The sequence below is a fragment of the Protopterus annectens genome, chromosome 7.part0 (genome assembly GCF_019279795.1).
Source record: "Protopterus annectens isolate FY-2018-M chromosome 7.part0, PAN1.0, whole genome shotgun sequence".
Lineage (NCBI taxonomy): Eukaryota > Metazoa > Chordata > Ceratodontiformes > Protopteridae > Protopterus > Protopterus annectens.
The window spans coordinates 1,767,372,506-1,767,394,754 of NC_056739.1; positions in this window are offsets into that span (position 1 = coordinate 1,767,372,506).

Genomic DNA, 22,249 nt, shown 5'->3' on the forward strand with positions numbered 1-22,249 from the left:
TATATATATATATATAATATAATTTGCTTTGTAACATGTTACAAAATCTAGAATGTGCTTGAAAAATACAATCATACTTTAACAAGATTAGAAGCCTTCTCTGCAGATAAATCAAAAAGAATAGCAAAATTCTGTTTTCTCCAAATGCAGAAGTCTCCTCAACTTTAAGTACCCTAGCTTCATGGTTACCTTTTTATAGTGTAGATTCAGGCCTCTGAGCACATTGGAAATGCAAATAAGGTGTGAACTCATTAGAATTGCTAAAGCACAAACTTTTGACTTTGGGTAGCAGGTGTGAACATGCACTACCTCACTGTTAGTTGCTAATGAATTGCAACTATGACTGTTTAGTGGGAGGGAGAATGAAGACACAACAACAATTCAGACTATATTACACGCATTTGTTGTGTCATCCAAGATACACTTGCAATGTGTGGAAGTAACTTTAGCAAGCTTTTAAATGGAAGTAAACAGCACACATGTATCATTTTTGTTCACTAATGGCCAAACTCTCCTGCCTTTGCTGAAAAAAATGTTTTTCATTGTCATGCATTTTTATCCCACATTTAAAGGACAATTATACAAAATGCACTATAGACTGCATGTCTGACAGTACAGCACAGATAAGAGTGAACACAATACAAAAAGAAAATTGAGCTGCATTGGTGCAAACATAGTCATAAATGGTTGTGTGATCCCTCACTCCACTTAATATGTAAGTAACACATGTACAAACAAATGGGAGTGTACAACTGTATATATCTTGTTAATACTGTGGAGAAAATGGAACTTGCTTGTATACACATGCTTTCTCTTCCTGCTGAAAAGTTGTTTCTGTGGCAAAGAGAGATAAGACATATTAGTGTGTTTTGGAGGTTCATTAGTATGATAGTTCAAAACCATAGTTGTGTAAAAGTCTGTAACGTGTTAAAATATATTTTGTAATGTTTTATTATTTTTTTTTAAATATTAATATATGTGCAGTCAGTGGCTTAGTGCAAATATAGTGAAACGGACAATTATTTTAAGATTAATGGAAGTTGCTTTTATGGTAAGGACAGCATAAATTACAGCTGTGAGTCAACTGTGTGCATAGCACACTTGGTAAACATGATGAATCACACAGCATATAGGATTTGTAGATCATACAAGTCCTACATTTTTCTTTTAATGATAAAATTAATAAATACTTTTTTGCAATCAAAATACATGTTGAACTTTGCATATTGTTCAGCTCTGCACAAACACAACATAATGCCACAGACAATAATGAGATATTGTTAATTTCAAAAAGAAAAATTGTTAGATCTTTTGCCTTCCATCATGCAAACCAGCTAAGCAGCATTGTTCTTCAGTCGGCATGCATACACACCTGTAGTTCCACAACACCTGCAGACAATAAAGAGATGTTGTCAATTTCAAAAAGATACACTGTAACATCTTTTGCTTTCCACTGCACAAACACGCTAAGTGGACTTGTACAGCAGTCAGCATGCATACGTAACACCTGCAGTTTCACAATACCTCCAGACAATAAACAGACATTGTCAGTTTTAAAAAGATACATTGTAACATGCGGTCATCCATAGCATGAACATGCTAAGCGGTGTTGGGGGACAGTCAGCACTCATACACAGCTATGAGTGAAGAAATTACACCTACTACCTAGCTCTATCTGTGACAAGAGATGTAAGTCAGTGACAATGATACAGGTGAGCAGAGTTCTAATACAGCAAACTCTAAGTTTTATTAATGCTGGTCCAATGTAATTTAGATAAAGATTAACAGTATAAAAATAATTATACATAAAAATAACTGTGTCTAGAGATGGCTTGAGCATACACATGATACCAAATATATTAGATATCTAACTGTGGGTATCAGTGCAACAATGGTTATACAATTAAAATACATTTTTTCAACTTTCATGTCACATGTGTATATATAACTAATGAGCATGTCTGACAAACAAATCCTCAGTGGTAATGAGCACTCTGAACAGTACTAACTCTAAAAATATATACCTGTTACCCAGACTTCCTTTTGGCAACTGGTGTAAGTTCATGGCCCCAGTACAGGAAGGGTTCTAATATAGCACACTCACATTTTAATAATGCTGTTCCATTCAATGTTTAAAAAATAAAGAACAATATAAAGATAATTATACTTAACACTAACTATATATAGCAGTAGATATCATATGAATTATATGTGTGACTGACAATATACTGATAATTACATTTCTGTAATTAAAAGTTTATTTTCTGTTTTGGTATTGACTTCATAATTCAGTGATAGTCATGTACACATAATATATAAACCAGGACCTCATCAGGTCACACACATATGCGGTTAACCACTCACTCTTTAATGTGTCTATATAATTAATGAGTATATCTGACAAATACGTCTTCAGAGGCAAGAAAGAAAAACATCTATGTGAAAATTCTCTAATTTACATAGGTTTGAATCCCACATTATGCAAATTACTTTTATCAGTGTGTAAAGGTGCACAAAAATGTGTCGAGTCATAAAATTTATACCCCCCCAATACATGTCTTAAAAGTCAAGTCATCTAATAGGTATTGCAGCAGACAAGCCTAAGTTAATAGCAACTGTCACATTACTCTACCTATTTCATAAGCTGCTTTCCTCTCTGGTGTTGTTGCTCTCTTGCAAACGTGGTTGGCATGGTTGTGCAAAATTGGCAGGAAAACACTTCACCTATTACTGCATGACATGGCAGGAGCTAGGTAGGAAGGTGCCTTTGGGATGTAGATGAGTCCAGAATATTCATTGGATTCCTTGTAAAGAGCCACAGCCATTGGCGTTGGCAGGTGAACTATACCAGGTCTCAATATAAAAAAAGAGGCTTGGAATAGTCTAACCAAGGCTGTCTCCAGTGTGACTGACATACTATGCACTGGAGAGCAATGCAGGCACCATTACAATGACCTGAACAGGTGCAAGCAGGAACAACTTGGCCAGTGGATGGATGAGTTTAGGACAGCTAACACCCCACAGTTCTGTTAGTATACAGATAAAGATACTTTAAATTGTATATAAAGGTGGAGATAACTAAGACTGGTATGCATAATGATCTTCTCTTTTTCTCTCCTCTTTATTTTACAGCTGCCCAGGAGATTTCAGTAAACAAGGAGAATGTTTAGAAAGACTGAGAGAAGCAAGGGGTTTGTATGCAGCACAGATTAATTATTTTATTAAAAATATTGTTCTTCTAATGGCTGCTGCACTGACACCTAGTACATCTGGGATGGAATATGGCAGTACTGCCTCTGCAGCCCCTGCACTACCTGGGCCCTCAATATCAGGTAGCATTACTCTGGCAGCTGATGCAGTGGTACCCTCTGGGAGTATTGGTGGAGTTGTGGATTTTGGCACCTGCCAGGAGCTGCCTGGCATGATGTGTGAGGTTGTAGAAGATATCCTTGGTGCATGCCTCAACCATATGGAGAAGATGCTCATTGGAATGCTGTGAAAACAAAAATGTTAAGCACTCCAATAGGAAGTTGAGGAATGGGATAGTGATGACAGTTCTGAGGGTGAGGACTAGTTTCTCATCCCCATGCTTGATGGGCATGGGCTTCCGGTGTCCCCTCCCTATCTCCAATCATAGTGTTTCCCAACCTTTTATGTCCCTCACCATCCATGTCTCTGTCTTTTTTGTCCTGTCTGCACCCACTTCCTTAGCTACCTTACTTACCTGACCCTGATATAGCTACGTTTCTTAAAGAGCATTCCTCTCTTACTGAAATAAAATAAAAAAAATGGGTACCTGTCCCACAAAAAAATTCCACCCCATACATAGCTGTCCACGTTGCACATGTGTCTTCTTGACACACTTGATTCAGTCCAATTGGCTATTCAACATGATTGCATTGTTGTCACCCATCTGTGATGTGGTGACAGTCCAAATGCATCCAACTTTCTATCCATGTTCATATTACACTGTTGAAGAAGTGGATATCTATGATTCTTTCCTAATACCCTCCTGCAAATGCCTATATTGCTTCCCCTTTGTTTTTCCCCCTGCTTGCCCCCCATTTTACCTCTTTCCTAGCTACACCATTTTCACACCTTTAATCTGGTCAAAAAATAGAAATACTCACCACATACATAAATAATAAATCCCTAAATAAAAAATAGATCAAGCTGAAATTTAACCCAGTGTCATTTCTCCTCAAAATATGAACTCCCTGCTCTTACACCTGCTGCTACCAGGATAGCTAGGCAGTAGGTGTTTTTCTTACACTCACTATTGTCTGAAGTGTTGACTGCTGCACCTTGCCACTTAGCATGTTTATGCAAAGAAAGGCAAACCCACAGAAATAATAATATTTTTTCATTTAAGCAGAGAGCTATATTTGCTTGCCACTTAACTCTGCACAAATGGGGAAAGTGATAGCAACAGTCTTTAATGTTATAAAAGTAATGACAATACTTCTAATATAAACTACACTATGAACCTGTATTTGTCAGTTAGTTCTACTCTAGCATATATGCATAGGTAATTCCCAAGTTCAAGTTGTATTCATTAAATGTGAATCTTGCATGCTCAAACATGTTGCCACTGATTGTGCAAACCAGTTGCTCAGAGGTGAGCTATGGAAAGAGCTGTTTGGCATTTTTACATCATCTAAAGCTTTATACTGACAATAGACATTCAGATTGTCTTATACATGTCTTAATGTGGACATGAATTCATCACAAATATAAACGCATGTACAGCCACAGTTGCATCCATGCTGATCACAAAATGTATATGTGTGTGTGTGTGTGTGTGTGTGTGTGTGTGTGTGTGTGTGTGTGTGTGTGTGTGTGTGTGTGTGTGTGTGTAATGTATACAATATATTGATAAACAGGTAGATATGTCTCATTTCTGCAACATGCATTCCTGATGGCTTATTGCATCTAGTTTGAGAAACTGTCTTTTAAAGTATGCCTGCACATTTGAACCACAACAGAAAATACAAATTTCATACTTTGCACATCACCCTTATAACAGGATATATTATCTGCATCATATAATGATGAAGTCATCATCTTTAAAGATCAGTTTAGCAAGGCAAAACCAAACGTCTGGGATGGCACAGCTATTAAGTACTGTGTTTTGCAGATGGAAATAAAATAGGTATGGGTTGACTTACCATAACATCTGCATTATGTGTGTGTGTGTGTGTGTGTGTGTGTGTGTGTGTGTGTGTGTGTGTGTGTGTGTGTGTGTGTGTGTGTATGTATGTATGTATGTAAAAATGTGTGTGCATTGTCAGAAGAGCATGGGTCCGTATTATTCTATCAGCAATCCAGTGCCATGGAGAGCAAATATTTTGATGGTCGTACATGCCTACACATCCATTTCATACAGGCCTCCTAACATGTTCGCACAAACATACAGTGGTGATGTCATCCACTATAAATTGTCCAGCAATAGTTTAAAAGTCAGACTTGTGCTGTGGTACATGGATTAAGGACTGTGCTCTCTAGCTTATATAGCTTAGTGAGTAGGGGTTCTCATCTCAGTACACTCAGAAGGTGTGCATAGTCAGATGATCATGAGTCTGTATTCTACTGTCAGCAATCCCAGTCTCATGGAGAGTGAATATTTTAACAGCTGTACATGCCTACCCATTCCTTTCATATATGCCTCCCAACATCTTCTTCCAAACATGCAATTATGATGTATCCTGTTATAAATTTTCCAGCAACAGTGTAAAGTACTGTGTCCTGTAGCTTGTGTAACTAGTTAGGTAGGGGTTCTGCTCTCACTGCAGCCAGTGTGTGTGTGTGTGTGTGTGTGTGTGTGTGTGTGTGTGTGTGTGTGTGTGTGTTCAGTTAGCTCACAGTCTAGACAGCATGTTATAACAACATGTGAGACACTCTTACCACCATCTTCTTCTCACCAGACACTGCTTATGCTCAGCTATAAAATGTTCTCTGACAGTGAGAAAGCTAGACTTGTGCTGTGGTGCTTATGTTAAGTATTGTGTTCTGTAGATAGGCAGGAGGAATAATCTCACTTCAGTAAAATGGTGTGTTTGTTTTCTTTTAACAATCAATCTAGTGACAATTTTAGAATGACATGTGAGTCTTCAGCTATGTCAGATGCTCCTCTGATACTAATTATATTGTTGTTTTAGTAAGGCCTGAGTTTTTGTAATGGAGCATATCAACATTTTATGCAATTCTCATTCAACCATCACAGTGACACTTGCAGTATGGCACATGTGCATGTGTATACCTACCATCATTAAATGCTCTGTGACATACATCAGTATAAAATCATACTAATTACATGAGCACATAACTCTTGTGTCATCCACATGTTGCAATGCTGTAATATACACAAACATATTACACATTTTGATTCAATTGCAACCTTATGGAATTCATTGTATATGCAATTGTGTTGTTATTCCCAAGAATTATTGAGGTGGTCCCCAGCAGCATTGTATGACTATCAGCATTTGTGTCAGTATCTGTTCTGCATGAGCCACATCCAAGTCATTTATAATGTGTCCACATATGGTATCAGGCCACTGACACACAGCTTTCCAATGAAAAACATAGCCATGTGTTGTGCAATTTATGTAATTACATGACATTGGTAGAGTTACATGACTGTGTGAACAGAACCGCTGTGAGGCATGTGATGCATAGCCAAAGTTGTATTTGGAGGTATTGTCACAAATCATCTATTTAAATAAGTATAAAATGTTAAGGGGTTATACAAGAAGTGCAGAGCTGTTTGTGGATGCCACCAGCCATACTCAACCAGAGAAAATAGACAATCTGCAAGCTGACAATTTGTCTCAAAATGTAACCCCTGCTGTCTTTTCTGGCCATCAGCCAAAGTATACATTTAAACATTACTCCATTTTTTTATCTCAGAAGAACAGTTTATCTGTGTGGTCTGTAAGGCAAAAACACAGAATTAATTGAACCTGACAACATCCCAGACTATCTATGCAATAACTTAAAACATGATGCAGACACACTTGGATTCCTACTTGAACACAGCATCCAGACAGCCTATGTTCTGGCAAAAGGGTATGGAGCAACAGTCATCTATCTGAACAAGGGGGAACCATCATCTAATATAGGGAAATATAGACCCATAATCCTGACTATACTCATCTGTGTGGCAGACCAAAGACTCATCATGGACCTTATCAAAAAGGTAACCTCCTGACTGTATAACCAACCCATTTTTGTTTTGTTAAGGCTACATCATGTCTGTTAAATCTAGCTGATGTCTTTAAGAAGGTCACCAATGGCATGCATGAAGAAAAAACTATCATCCCATGTAACTTGACCTGGCCAAGGAATTTGACACAAATCCACACTCAAGTATTGCAAAGAAACTGTTTCAAATGAGGATAAACAGTTTACTATCAAAAGCTGGAAGTGCATTTGATTGACTGTCACTTCAAGGAAAGTACACTTTCAAAAGTACACAATCCTGAACTGAAATTGTACAAACTCATAATAATGAATGTATATCGTAATTCATTATTATGAGTTCAGCAAATTGAATGGTGATCGTAGTACAGTGAGGAGTAGAGAATTTACCACTTAGCTCACTGTAATGTGATCTTGGAGTTGGTAAATGTAATTTGCAGGTGGTGTGGAGGGTGCCCCCCCTGCTGAACCCATGAAAGGGTGGACGGCAGTGGGGCTATTTTGAATACATTGAATTACAAAATGACGGTATTAATGGTTTTGAACTTCTGCTTTAAAATCTATCTGGTTTTCAGTATTCTCATTCAATATCATGAATAAATGATCAATTGATTTCAATAGTAAACCAGCATAAACACCTATGTCACAAAGCGAGTGGGCAAGTGGATCACAGACAAAACAGAATAATGTTAAACTGTGTGATGTCACCTCTAGTAAGACTGCAGTGACCAAGGCTGTACCGCAAGGTTCTGTACTAGGCCCTTTTCTGTTCAGTATTTAAATATCAGAAGTCAAGACAAACTTAGACAGCCTTTGTATAACCATCTTTGTGGACAACTACAAATTGTGGACAATTATTGAATCCCAGAATGCTATTGGTATTCTGCAGAAAGTATTACCACACACAAATGATTGGTTGCCAGAGCCATGGAGACACACACTAGATGAACAAAAAACACAATTAGTCCCTTTGTGAAAGCAAATACATGGGTTAATTACAATATAGTCAGAACACCCCTATGAGTAGACTAAGTAGTATGTTACCTGGGTACTCAGGTAGATAGTCAGCAGAACTTACACCAGCAGGTGCCCACAGTGGTGACAAATCTCTTGCATGTAGCACAACTCCTGAGTATGTGCAAGACACCAACATCAAAGGATATTATAGGCCCATTGTTCTCAGCCCTCATCACACCAATTATCAGTACAATGTACACTTCTGCATGTACCTCACCACACATCTTCCAGGGATGATTTAGGCAAGTATATCACTTTTGTCACAGTGAGCTTCAACACATCTTTTTGGTCATACATAAGTATTCTTTGTAATACATAACCATTAGGAGTTGAATGTCCAGACTTCCCTTCAAGGTATATTGTAAGGTGCTTGTGTGACATGGCTTCCTGTGATGCACCCAGCAAATACACAACTCATTGACAGCATTGATTGCATGGGTTACATTCTAGCAAGTGTGGATTGTGGCATATATGTGTCATAAAAACCTCTCAACTAGCCAGGATTGCTTCTAATTTAAACTACAGGTGCAACAGTATCTCTCTTAACACCTCCCAAAAGTGGTCATTTTTGAGAAAGATGTGCTTGATTCCCTTTATAGATTACTGACAAACAAATCATTACAGTTGTACAAGTGTGTTTATACTGAACATGTGTAATAACTCACAATCACATGTTTTATGTCCTCACAGATCACTGGTGATATTTTTCTGCTTCGGTCTACTGTTGTCCATGAACCTGCTGCTATATGTTTTGACTGGTTGTAACCTATGCTGACATTACATTCATATTCAAGCAACTCATTTTACACATCTTCACAATATCCACATGATACTTCATGTGCATACTGTCCTTGCTAAATGTCCTCTCTGGAGATGTTATCAAGGTGTTTTTATCACAACCAATCATCTCCATTGCTATGTGACCTTATGTGACAGTCAAATAACTGTGTGATAATATGAATATACCCACTTAGGGGAGGTGTAACCAGCAGTACATACTGTGTTATGTACATATGTGGTTACATGCTACAACTGTATTGTCTTTGGGGTGTATGTATATTGAAATGCCTTTATCTGATGAACATTATCATTTTCACTTGACCTCTTCCCCTTTCTTCATTCCTATCATTCATGTCTGTGGCCATTTTCAATACATACACTTCCCCAGCCTAGTGTATTTATAATTCAGTTTATGTACCATTGATGATCACCATAAAACATTTATTTCAGCATGCCAAAACATGTTGTATTGTACACTGCACTCAGTACACTTTTCTATAATGTGTTAGTACTGCACTCATTGCCTACATTTTAGCCCTGGTGGTCATTATGGCTGTCTGTGCAGTTTTGTACAACAAGTTCGCCTGCAGGTAAACTTGTCTGCATGTCTAAATGTATTTTTTCTGCTTTACATGGTTTCCTGGACAGCAACAGAATTTATTTATTTATTTGCAGTTTGCTAACCGGGATAGTCCATTGGGTTGAGATGAGCCCTTTTTCAATGGAGGCCCGGCGAGAAAAGCTCCAAGTACATACATACGGAAACAAAGATCAGCAATAATTAATAATAATTGCATACAAGAAAAATCTGCATGGTATTAGCTAAAGTTTTGTTTTTTCTCTCAAGCATAAACTTATCAACAGCAAAATCTGTGAGGTATTAACAGAAATTTTTACAAACATAAAATTTTCAACATAAAATAAAGGAATTCTATTGATACAGAGATGGAAGTAGTGATACTGTTTGTTTAATGTGCCATCATTATGGAAGATGAACTCTCTTGAGATAATAAAGCACTCTGTTTTGTGTGGGAAACAGATGCCAATACTATATAAGTGTAAAAGAGAGAAAGAAAAGATGTGGGAGAAGGAGGAGGAAAACAGGAAGGTTAGTATTAGGTAGAGTTAGTGAAAGAGGAGGTAGAAGGATGTGGGAGGGGGGTGTAGGAGGAGGTTAAGATGGGGTAGGAGGGGAAGGAGGAGGTTAGGAGGGGTAAGAGCAGGAGCTCTCCCAAATAGAAGAGAGATAAGAATGGATTAATGATTTAAAATTGAAGAGGTTCTGGTTGGTTTGGATGTGGGAAGGAAGAGAGTTCCATTTTCGAGCAAGGGAGAATGACAATAGCAGCTGGCCAGGAGTATATGATGGTTTATATACTTCTAGGAGATTTTGGTTATTGGATCTGAGAGCTCGATCTGGGAGATGCATAGTAAGGGTAGAGGAGAGGGAGTGGCAATGGGATGGCTTGAGAATAAGCTTATGGGCAGTGGAGAGTTGAATGTAGGAGAGAGAGTTGAGGAGTTCCAGCCAGTTCAAGGAGTGTAAGGAGTCGCAGTGGTAAGAAGAGGATTTGGAATTGGTAGTGAACTTGGAGAGTTTATTGTAGCAGGATGCTAGTTTAGCTTTGAGGGTGGCTTGAAGATTAGTAAGGATGGGTGTGCTGTACATGAAAGAGGAGAGGAGGTAAGTGGTGGAGATAGTAAGCTTAGTTGAAGAAGTGAGATAACAATTGTGGTGATAAAGCATTCTGAGTTTCTGGTGTGTTTTCTTGATGTTAGTTTGAGGGTGAATGTCATACTTTAGTTGTTCATTGATAAGGACACTGAGAAGCTTAGCATGGGGGACAATTTCGATGGGAGTCAAGTTTTTGGCTTAGTGTTTCTGGATGGAGTAAAGATCATACATTTGGTTTTAGTTGCACTGAGAGCTAGATGATTGCTTAGCATCCATGTCTCAGTGCTGTTAAAGGCAGTCTGAGTTGCTTGCATGAGTTTGGGGAGGGACTCAGCAGAGCAGATGATGGCAAAGTCATCTCTGTATTGAACAAGTTTGGCATTTGGGATACATTGATGGAAGTCGTTAATGAATATGTTGAATAGTAAGGGGCCCAGGATAGAAACCTTGCTTATATATGTATAAGCACAATGTACAGCATGCGTATGCAATTAGCACTGTTGCTCATCACACATAAATGTGAACTCCATGTAGGGTTCGTGTTACGCCTACAGGGAGTTTATTGAATCCCTGATATTGCATTAATAGGTTTTGTAACAATGGAATCCTTTTCACTGTTTTATTTGCTAGCGGAAAAAAAAGAGTTGTCCAGGATAAATGTTTTAACTCTGTTGTGTGATTTGGTTCAAATTCTGGAAGAGTAAACTTTTTCTGTGCAAAATGTATGCACCATGAAGGAACAGATTGCTTGAGTTAAGGGTCTGATAAGGAAGGTATCCTTTGAAAGGTCTTACATGCTATCAAAAAAGCTAGAAAAAAGAATTCAAATCATGATGAAAATTAGAAATATTAGCAAGAGGCATTTTGATGATGATGAGATGATGATGATATTATTATTATTGTTATTATTATTATTATTATTATTATTATTATTATTATTATTATCATTATTATTATTATTATTATTATTATTATTATTATTATTAGCATTTATTTATTTGTACTTATTTATTGGGAAAGCCTGACTGGAGAGTAAGCCTATTTTCAGTAGAGCAGCAACAAAAACAGTATCATAAAAAATGAAGAGTAAAACATAAGTATTTAAAAGTAGAATTCTGAAACAATTAATTTATCAAATGTTTAGATGCATAGGAGTTGAAATTATTGAAATCCGAGAGAAAAAGCATTCTATAACAAGGATACTGAAGACAAGTAAGTTTCTATATAATCTTGCTCTAGTACTAATAGAAAGAGGCTGGAAGGACAGAGAAGAATTAAAGAAGTAATAAAAAGCTGAGATTGAAGAAGAAAATGCACGTCATAAAAAGTTTGTTCATTAGAGATATATAAGAGTGGGACAGGAAAAGAAGCAAAGTATGTGTAACAAAGTGGAAGTGCAATATAAAATGAACAAGAATATGACCAAATAACTATGTGTGGAAGTAGGAGAGAGACACCACAGGGCATGTCAGAATAATGGGATGCGAGAGAATAAGAAGTAAAAATAATGAGCAAGACTGAGTTAGTCATTATATGCAAAACCTTAATTTAAATGGTTCTGTAGAAGTAGTTAGATAGACAGTGACATGAACACAAAGTAATAAATATAGACTGTTATACTACAGCTGAACATGAGCACAGCCATCAGGTAATGTCTTAGTGAGCATCTGAATAACTTTAGGTTGCCTACATGTTTCTCATATAAAATAAATTAGTATCACATTTTGGAGACATAATTAAATGCAGTAAATTACTGCGTTATAGTGTTGTTACATTTAATAGTGAAAAATAGAAATTTATTCTCACAGCATAAAGTTCTACCTGAGGAATAGCAAAGGGTGATATTATGAAAAGGCCAGTTATCAGGTTTATAGATACATTTGAAAGTTGTGATTAGCTAAGTACATGTTACATAATGTGGCAGTATCAGTCCAGCTTAGCTGTGGAGCCAAACAGTGATGAGATTTACAGGAAAATTTTGATGTAAGTTGTGCCACTTTGCTAAAACATTGTTGTAGTTTATTTCTCTGAGTTATTTTCAGATTAGTATGTATAATGAGGCTTATAGAAGTGAGAGAAGTAAATAGACAGAAGCAATGTTTTTTCTTGCATAGTTTTTGAGATAAGGTTTGTCCCTATACAGATAACAGAGCTGTTGCTGTTTTTTTAACAACTCGTATATGTCAAGTTTCAGATGGTCATCCATTTTGTATGTGTTACTAATTCAGTTTTTGTGTTATTCTCTGACATAATGCTAAAGAGAGTCATCATCTTTTCAGAGAGTTGCATGGGAACAAATGGTATTACGTACCTTACTTTTGGGGGGATTTAGGAGTAGTAGAGAGTTATCCAGCTAGACTGTGGTAGTGGTGCTGCGGTAGCATTGTCGCCTCACAGTAAGACGTTGTCCTGTTCGATTCTCAGCTAGAGCGTCTTCTGTGTGGAGACATGCATGAATGGGCGTACCTTCGTTGAAGGTTGTGCATCGGGGCTGGTAACTCGGCACATAAAAATCTACTGCCAATCATTAGCGGACCAGAGTTCCGCTGTGGTGACCCCTAACCGGGAAAAGCCGAAAGACACAACAAGAGAGTTATCCAGCTATTCTTCAGTGGAAGAGAAAGATGCTTGTATGATTTGTGGAAGTTTAGTTGAGTTGTTTTGGGCACAGCAGATGAGTGAAATCATCTGCATAATGGACTATAGTGGTCTGTTTGGATAATTTGTCATTGTCATTTATAAATATTAAATAATTATGGGCTAAGAATAGATCACTGTGGACATCTACAGACACAGATAGGAAAGATGTAACATCATTTTGCATTGTACAATTTGTTTCCTATTAGAGAAATACCTGTAAAGCTTAGAGAGTGACAGACCTATAGGGCCCAGAAGGGAGAGTTTATATATTAGTTTTTGATGAGGAACAAGAATAAATGCCTTGGAAAAGTCAAGAAGAAAAAGAGAGAAACCAAGTAGCATGCATTTCTATTTGGAGAATTAATAAAACTAAGAAGGGCAGAAGCTGGACAGTGATTGGAACAAGAACTGTTCTGATATGGGGAGAGAAAGTTTTATTTAGTGAAGTGTCTAACTCTATGCTTCTTAAAAGAGTATAGACATTATGCAAGCAAATTTCCCTTGAATCCTACAAGAGCATATTCATCTTTCCAGTGGGCTTCCCTATACTCCTGATTTCAGTGTGCAATATCTGAAATCCTGGTACAGATACACGCTTAAAACTAAGTCAGTAAGAATGTATCTACAAGCTGATATGATTTGCTAAGTATGCAGAGTTAAATGGTCAAAAAGGGATGTACAAAGGTGGAATTATTAAGGAGTGGTTGTAAAAGGTTTTGAAAATGAGGAATGTTTTCCATGTTATCCATGTTTATATTATTAAAGCATAAATTGAGTAGAATACTGTTATGTTGGGGATCTGTGCGAGCACTGGGTGTTAGTAAAATATCATTAAAACATGGTAGGTAATGTGAAGCTATTCTGATATATATATATATATATATATATATATATATATATATATATATATTTGTTTTTTTTTTTTGGTAAAAACAGGTATGACTATGAACTATATTTTCATAACTGCATTAATTTCATAAATGTTGTATGACCTAGAAGTGAACAAATAGTGCCATCTTGTACAAAACATTAATATGCACAGTGTTGATACTTTTAGTTGCAATCTATCACACATGGCTTTGTAGATTAATATTGTATTGAAATATTGTGAACATATGTGAAAAATTTGTATAGATTCTGCAATATCTCAAAACAGCAGTATGCTACCTTTTGTTTCATACATCATTGTCAAGCGTCATACAAGTGAACTTTTCTCCCACTAACATCTTGGATCTATTTCTTTATTTACTATTTGGTAACTGAGTACGTGGGCTGATCTGAAGACCCTTTTCAACCACAACTTGAAAGTACAAAAACAAAAGCAAACAACATGAATACTCAAAAGGCATATAATATGTAAGAACACATGCAAAGTCAAAAGTTTTTCAAAGGGTCTTGAACAAACGTATGCTTCTTGCTGATCCTTCTGCTTGTTACAGAGTCTTATGAGTTAACAGTAAATCCAAATTTCTTTACAATATTTACAATATACATAAAGGCAATTTTGAGTTTCAGCATTTCAGGGAACAAGGACAATAACATTTAGGAGACACGCAGGGAAAGACTGTTATGCTAGCGCTAGCTTGATGTTAGAATTCAGCATATCACAGTAATTGTCTTGTTGAAGGAAGTATGCTATCAGATAACAAATGGCAAGGTTAACCATTCTCCCTAAAATGCTTACATTCAGTTTTCTTATGCAAGTGCTTTCAGAAGGGTTTTTTGAGCTCAGTGAGATATTCTAGGCCTCTTAATTCAGGTGGGCATTTATTCTATAATGCCAGGCCTAGTCTGGAGAAGACACATTTTCCAGTAGCTGTTTTATATGGAGGTTTGCTTAATGTAATAGCTTTATCCTAGGTACTTCCTAGGAGGCAAACCTGGTCATGGATGGGTCATTCCCATCTCAAAGGTATGCAGTAGCCACTGTTTAGTACTTTATGAATAAGAGTACCTAGGAGATAAGTTGACCATTCAGTGACTGGAAATCATTTTTTTTTCAATAATTCTTTATTTATTCTTTTCATTGATATAAAATAGCAAACATAATAGAACAAGGAGAGGGAACACCTCTTCACAGTAAGCAGTTGTTATACATTGCTGGTAGTACAAAAAGAAGTAAAACAATCAACCAGTACTATTTACACTATATACATAGATGCTTTCAATACTAGAGAGAGAAATTGTTACAGTTCAGTGAGAGTTGTTGTGATTAGGAATATACATTAGAAAAAGGAGGGAGAAGAAAAAGAAGAAAATTTCGTGAGCTGTGAATATAGATTAATATGGAACCTCTTATTTGTAGTTAAGTCTGATGCATTGTAATGAACTAGGCAAGAATAATATTGAAGATTTGTTCCCATACTTTCCTGTGTTTGATGTTTTTATTCCCCTTATCGATTAAAATTTTATGGGCTAAGAGATGTTTGGTCGCCATTAATCTAAAATTCTCCCGGGAGATGTTAGTTAGGTTAAGCCAATTGGTTGCTATATAGTTTCATTAAGAGAAAAACATTGATCATAGTAATTGCTTGAGTTTTAGAGATATTATTTGGTAGGATATGTAGAAGAGTGAATTCCCAGGTGAGTGTGGATGTTTGATAGCCCATTTTTTGTAATTGAAATTTAAGGGAGTTCCAGAGTTTAAATACACACTTGCAGCTCCATAATAAATGGAGTATATCAGCCGTTTGATTTTTACAGTGTGGACAAAGAGGGGATTTCATAGAGTTAAATTTATGTAAAATAACGGGTATGAAATATGCGTTGTTATAGATCATAAGTTGGGTAAATGCCAGTTTTTTTAAGGGGTATGGATTTATTTGTTAAATTAATTGTTTGGTTTAGCTGAAGGTTATCAATGGATGGATTATTCTTTCTCCAATAGTCCGAGACAAGTATATCTTTTTGAAATTTAATGTCTTTGATTAATTTATATGTATTAGTGATACATTTTTTAGTTGAGAGGATGGTCTTCCATAGTGAATTACAGGTTATTATATCATTGTTGCTTATGTTGCAGTTTTGCAAATAGCTGGTACATAATTCTTTAATTTGCCTTAAAATCACTAGATAGGATTTGGGGAGGTTCAATTGATTCCTCATTTCTTGTATAGAACCGTTTAGGTATGGGTATATATCTTGAATGGTTATATTAATTAATCTAGGAAAGGGATTCAGGTTTAGGGTCTGATTGTTTATTTTAAGGTTGGGATTTTTGTGCAAAGGTTGTAGCATCATCATAGCTTGTGCCAGATTTAAATGCTTAAATAGTTTTTGAGTTAGTGAGATAGTGTGTTTAAGGGGTTCTACTATATTGCACGGCTTCATTAAACTTGTATTTAGAAATGGTAGGGCTTTGGGGTTGATATCCAAGCTTTTGATATGTCTTTGGTATATTATTATCCACTTCGGGGACCAATCTTTATTCTTTGGGTTGTATTCAGCTATTTGCAGTACTCTATTAGCATTCGTAATTAGGTAATAAGTCTCGAAGTTGGGAAGGTCTAAGCCACCTTTACTTTTTGGGGTCAAAAGTTTGGTATATGAGATTCTGTTTTTTTTTTTTTGGTTCCCATATAAATTTTGAGAGCAAGTGTGAGTTTGTCTAAAAAATTTATTGGGTATGTTTAACTGAGTAGTCATGAATATATAAAGTAATCTGGGTAATACATTCATTTTAATTACTGAGAATTTTGCCAGGAAAGGTTATTTTAGATTTTTCCATCTGTTAAGGTCTAAAATAATATTCTGCCATTTTTGAGTTATATTATTTGGCTAGAAATCTTTATTGTTTGTTGAGAAAGTAATGCCTAAATAATTGATTACCTCTTTTTTTTATTTTTCCTATCAGAGGTAAATGCGAGAATGGTTTAGGGGTTTTTAAAGGAAATATGCTAGTTTTTTTAAGATTTAATTTGTAGTTTGATATCTTCGAGAAGTGTTCTATAGCAGATAATATTTTATTTACATCTGAGATTGGTGTGGTACAATAGATATTCAAATCATCTGCAAAGGCTGAGAGGAAGATTTTGGTGTTAAATATTATTGGGGGGTTATGGTAAAGATTTTGTTTAATATTTAAGAAGAGTGGTTCAAGATATAAGTTAAAGAGTATGACTGGATGTCATTTTAGACATTGTAAGAGGTTACAGTGATGAGATATGTTGTCAACAAGGAAGGCAAATCTGCAAATTGTATTTTCTGTTATGTGAAGTCTTTGGGAATTTTGTGCTGAGTAAAAGGTGTTTAGATGAAGAGCATATTCTAATTTAGTGAGAAGAACATTTTTGGCTGGGGAAAAGCAGGCTATAGAGACAGTAAATGAGAGTTTCTATGGCAGAGTTTAAGTTGATATAGTACTGTGGTAGTTATTTTGTCTATATGATTTGAAAAAGGCAGAGAAATATCAATGTTAAGTCCTAGGTAACACTGGAAATTATGCTTTTGTGGTTATTAGTAATAATAAGGGGTAGATGAGAAAGTTTTTGAAGGGTTGCAAATAGCATAAGGTTATATATTTTGTAGTTAATTAAAATGTGATTACAGTCAACCCAGATGCATACTTCAGAGAAGAAAAAAAAACATTTCTAGTTCATTTGTGGATGTTGTGGTAATATTTGATAGGTGGTGAGTTGATCCAGGGATAGGATGGATTACCTGACTTAGTTTCAGAGTCAAAGGTATGTGATGATAAGGGGAGATCCACTTATATTTTACACAATGTTTAATATCTAAATTAAGGAGTACAGAGTTATGGTATATGAATTTATTCTTAAAGAGATGGACATAAGAGGTAACGTGCAAACTGGGTTTTTATGTAGTGATAAGGATAGGAGTTTGCGAGTTAACGTACTCAATTGGCTTAAGGGTGGTGGTGGTGGCAGGACACAAATTCGGTATGTAAAATGAGTGGAGGAAGTATAAACAAGTTTATGAATAACATTCTAGTGGTGCTACTAAAAACACAGAGAAAGATGTGGCAAGAAAGTTGTGAAGGAAAAGACATAGTATGCAAAATTAGTTGGGACAGAGAACTGGGTAAAAGTGCTGGTGATACATATAGCTGTAGTGCAATATGAATAATGCAAAGTGGATAGAATAAGAAAAGTAGTTACAAAGCAGAAGATGATTTAAGTGAGTGAAAGAAGATAGTTTATGTGTGTAATGTTCAGAGATTGTGAAGCTGTAAAAGATGAATCTGCAAGTTGGAAAGAAATGAAGAAGGAGGTTTGTGTAATAAAATGCATAGAATGATAGAGTTAGGTGCATAGGAGGTAAATGTGGGAGAAGGAAGGAAGATGGTGAGGTTAGAGGGTGTAAAGTTTACATTGGATAAGTGGATGAGGAAAGAAAACATGCATGAATATGTTCAAAATGAGTTTATATGAATCTTGAGGATGTAACATAGTTTCTCACTTGATAGGACAGGAATGATGGATAAGGAATAGATGAAAATATGGATGTGCGTGCTAGGAGAGAACTATTAAGTAATGTAGTAAAAGAAGAATAATGAAGGAGTGTTTTAAGAGAAAAATGTAGACGTGTGATAGGTAATAGAATACATGAGGAAGTAGGTAGGAAGACTTCATTATAAGGAAGGTGGAAGGGGAGAATAATGCTCACACTGGGGTGTGATTGGCTAAAGTAGCTGAATGGGAGGAGCACATAAAGTACAAGTGTAATGTAAGAAGGGTGGGTGGGAGTGAAATGAGACCAGGCTTACCATGGAAAAAATGAAGTTGGCCTACACCTTGCGGGGCAGCACTCCTTTACAGAGCAATCCATTTGGTAAGTTACATTATATTGTGAGGGTAGTAATAATAAGGGTTGTTGACTTGGAAACATTACGGCAGAAGAAAAGAAGAGATAAATAGAAGCTTTTATTTACTACTTGTAAAACAGGGAAGGGGAAACAAAATGAGATATCAGAAATTTTCCAAAGGGAAATAAATAAATCCTGGAATATATTCTGTTAGAGATAATATAGACAAGGGAGTGCCACCATTTGCAAGTGAAATAAAAAATGAAACAAATTATGAAATAAAAAATCTTAATGTATAGAAGTAGTAAAAGGATTGGGCATCTGTCTTGAAGTGAGAATCTGGACTAATTTATAGGGGTTTGCAGGGTCTTTGGCCATCACTAGAAATGGTAAAACCATGTAGTCAGACATAGAAGTGAAGAACAGGATGGGACTTATTAAAGGGATGGAGCAGCAAAATGCTTAATGGCAAAAACTGGAGAGATTTCTCCAGGAAATAAGGTATAAGCAAGGAGAATTAGGTTTGCCAAGATAAAAATGGAGCTCTGAAAATTACTCTTGAAGTTTGAAGTTTTGCCTTTTTGTGGAAATGCTGGAATCACAGAAAACAGAGAGTATGTTTAGAGGAACCATGGTGGTCATTTCTAGATGACAGCATCCCTGGGGCATTCCCCAGTGTGTGGATCAGGGAAAATAATTTGGTTTACTTGTTACTGTCTGCAGAGACATAAATATCATAACAAGGCTCCCCCCAGTAACAGAACAGCTTCCACATTGTTGATGGACTGAGATACCTCTTGTGAGCCATCAGAAACAATGAGTGAGCCTATCCGCTAGAGAGTTAGCTTCCCCAGGCATGTGGTTTACTAACTGAACTTAGTTTGCTGACATAACCCCATTCCATTCCCTGACTGAAATAGGGGTTGTCATGGGTTCCCCTTTGCTTGTTAATTTACCAAAATATTGCCATATTCTGTTTTGGCTTACTATTGCAGCCTGGGATAGGGAGTCCTGAAAGGACTGATGCATGTGAAGGACAGCCCTCATCTCCAGTGCATTGATGTGAATATTGATTTCTAACAATAACCATAATGCATGGGGCAGATACCCCTAAAAGTACTCAATCATCCTAGTGCAGAATCACTCCTAGTGACACCCATAAAGGGTAACAATCACAAAGAGGCTGTCTAGAGTCAGATCTGAACTGTGAAACCACTGTCTCAGATGAACTTTGAAAGCTTTGGAAATTCTGATGGTAAGATAAGCCTTGAAATCTGAATATTGAGACCCTTGAACTAGTAAGGTCCTTGGAAGAATTATGAAGTGAAAACCTGCAAAGGGAAATGTGTAAATGATTAGCATCAGCCCCAAGGACCTATGTCAAAGAGGATATTTATTTATTTATGTATTTATTTATTTATATTTGTTCACTGGGGTAATGCACAGATCTCAATGGTCCATTTGCAGCCATAGCCAGAGATGCTTCACTCTGGCTTAGAATAGTCTATTCAACCAGTGATTGAACAGGATAGATCTTGTGAGTTTGTAAATGGGTGTTTTATACTACTGTTTCCAGACTGCAGCCTATGAATGTGAGCAGCTAGGATGGTTTCAGCTCATATGTTGCTGTGTTCACTGTTATTCTTAATGTTTGAAAAACTGTGATAATGACTCTTGAGTAGCTATAAGTCTAATGAAGAAGAGAATGTCATAAAGCCAGACGTCCAAGTGGGGAAATGTTTTTACTTCTTTAAATCTCTGGTTCACTGCAATGACATAGATCAATTTATTGAATGGGGGGTGGGCTGAAGTGAGATCAAATAGAAGAGTCTTTAACTGGTAATTAAAAGGGAAGATCCCTCCTAGAATTCTTTTTAATCTGTACATTAGAAATATGTATCTTGGAGGTCTAAGGGGCTCATCCAATTTCCTTCTGCCAAGCAGGGAAGGATGAGCTGCATGACCATCTGAAAGCTTTTTCTTGGAATAAGTTGGTTTAGGACACTAAAGTCAAGAATGGGCCTGAGGTCCTTTGCTTTCCTAGGTACCAAAAATAATATAGGATTAATATCCTAGCCCTTTCTGATCTAGTGCGACCTGTTGACTGACCTTTCATTTTATTTTATATTTATTTATGTCTCTATTTAGTTTTTAGGTTCAAGGCATTTCTTCTTGCTGCATTTTTTTAACAAAGTGGGATATCAGATAATAGTATAGATTGGGGTTGGAGATGTATAGAATGAGACTGTAAATTTCCTGAAAACGTTTGTCTGCTTATCCTATATGATGGCCAGCCACACAGGCAGGTAGAGAAGCAGATGGTCCCACATGCATCTTAGGTGAGAAAGTTGGACAGAGCCCTGGAATAAAGTTTTGCTCCCCCCAGTTGTCTGACCTTGGCATTGCTGGTCATATATAAATCAAAGTTGATAGGTACTGCATTGTGTTCCTGAAAGGGAGATTTCTGGATGTAAAATTTGGCACTAGAAGATGTTAAAGTTTTCATTTCCTTCTCAACAGTCTCCAGGTATGCATGTATGACTGTGCAGTTGGCCTGAAAAGAATGGAGTTATCAAAGAACAAATTTATGACCTTTTGCATCTGCCTCTGACTGAATCCTAACAGAATTATAGGGTTCAAGTCAGAAGATACAATTACCAGTAATGACTATAGTCTCTGCTTAAACTATCCATTTAGAGACTGCATTGCATCTGTCTCATTATCTCTAAAACCTCTCCAAACCTGGGATAGTTCAGAAGCATGATTCATCATGTAATTTATTATGTAATGAATGATGAATCAATCCCATACAGATGTTAGACTAATATAATAAAACATAAGCAATGCTAAGCATTGCACAGCTATGCTGACAGGGTGTAAGCATTGTGTACATATGAATACTAAGCAATGAATAGCCCAGCTAAGTGGATTTGCCCATTGGTAAGCAATGCTGAACCTGCCCCTTTAAGCACTGCCAACCTTAGCTAAGCAGGTTTGCCCGTAGCTTAGCTTAGCTCAGCATTTTCAAAACCATCCAATCATGGCAAAGGATAGGAAATCGGCTGTATTTAAACCCCACTGGTGGGAATACAGCTCATAACTGGTTGTAGCTCTCTCTCCACTGTAAGCAGTATGGCAGGTGTTGGAGAGGGCATGCACTTTAAGGTGCAGTG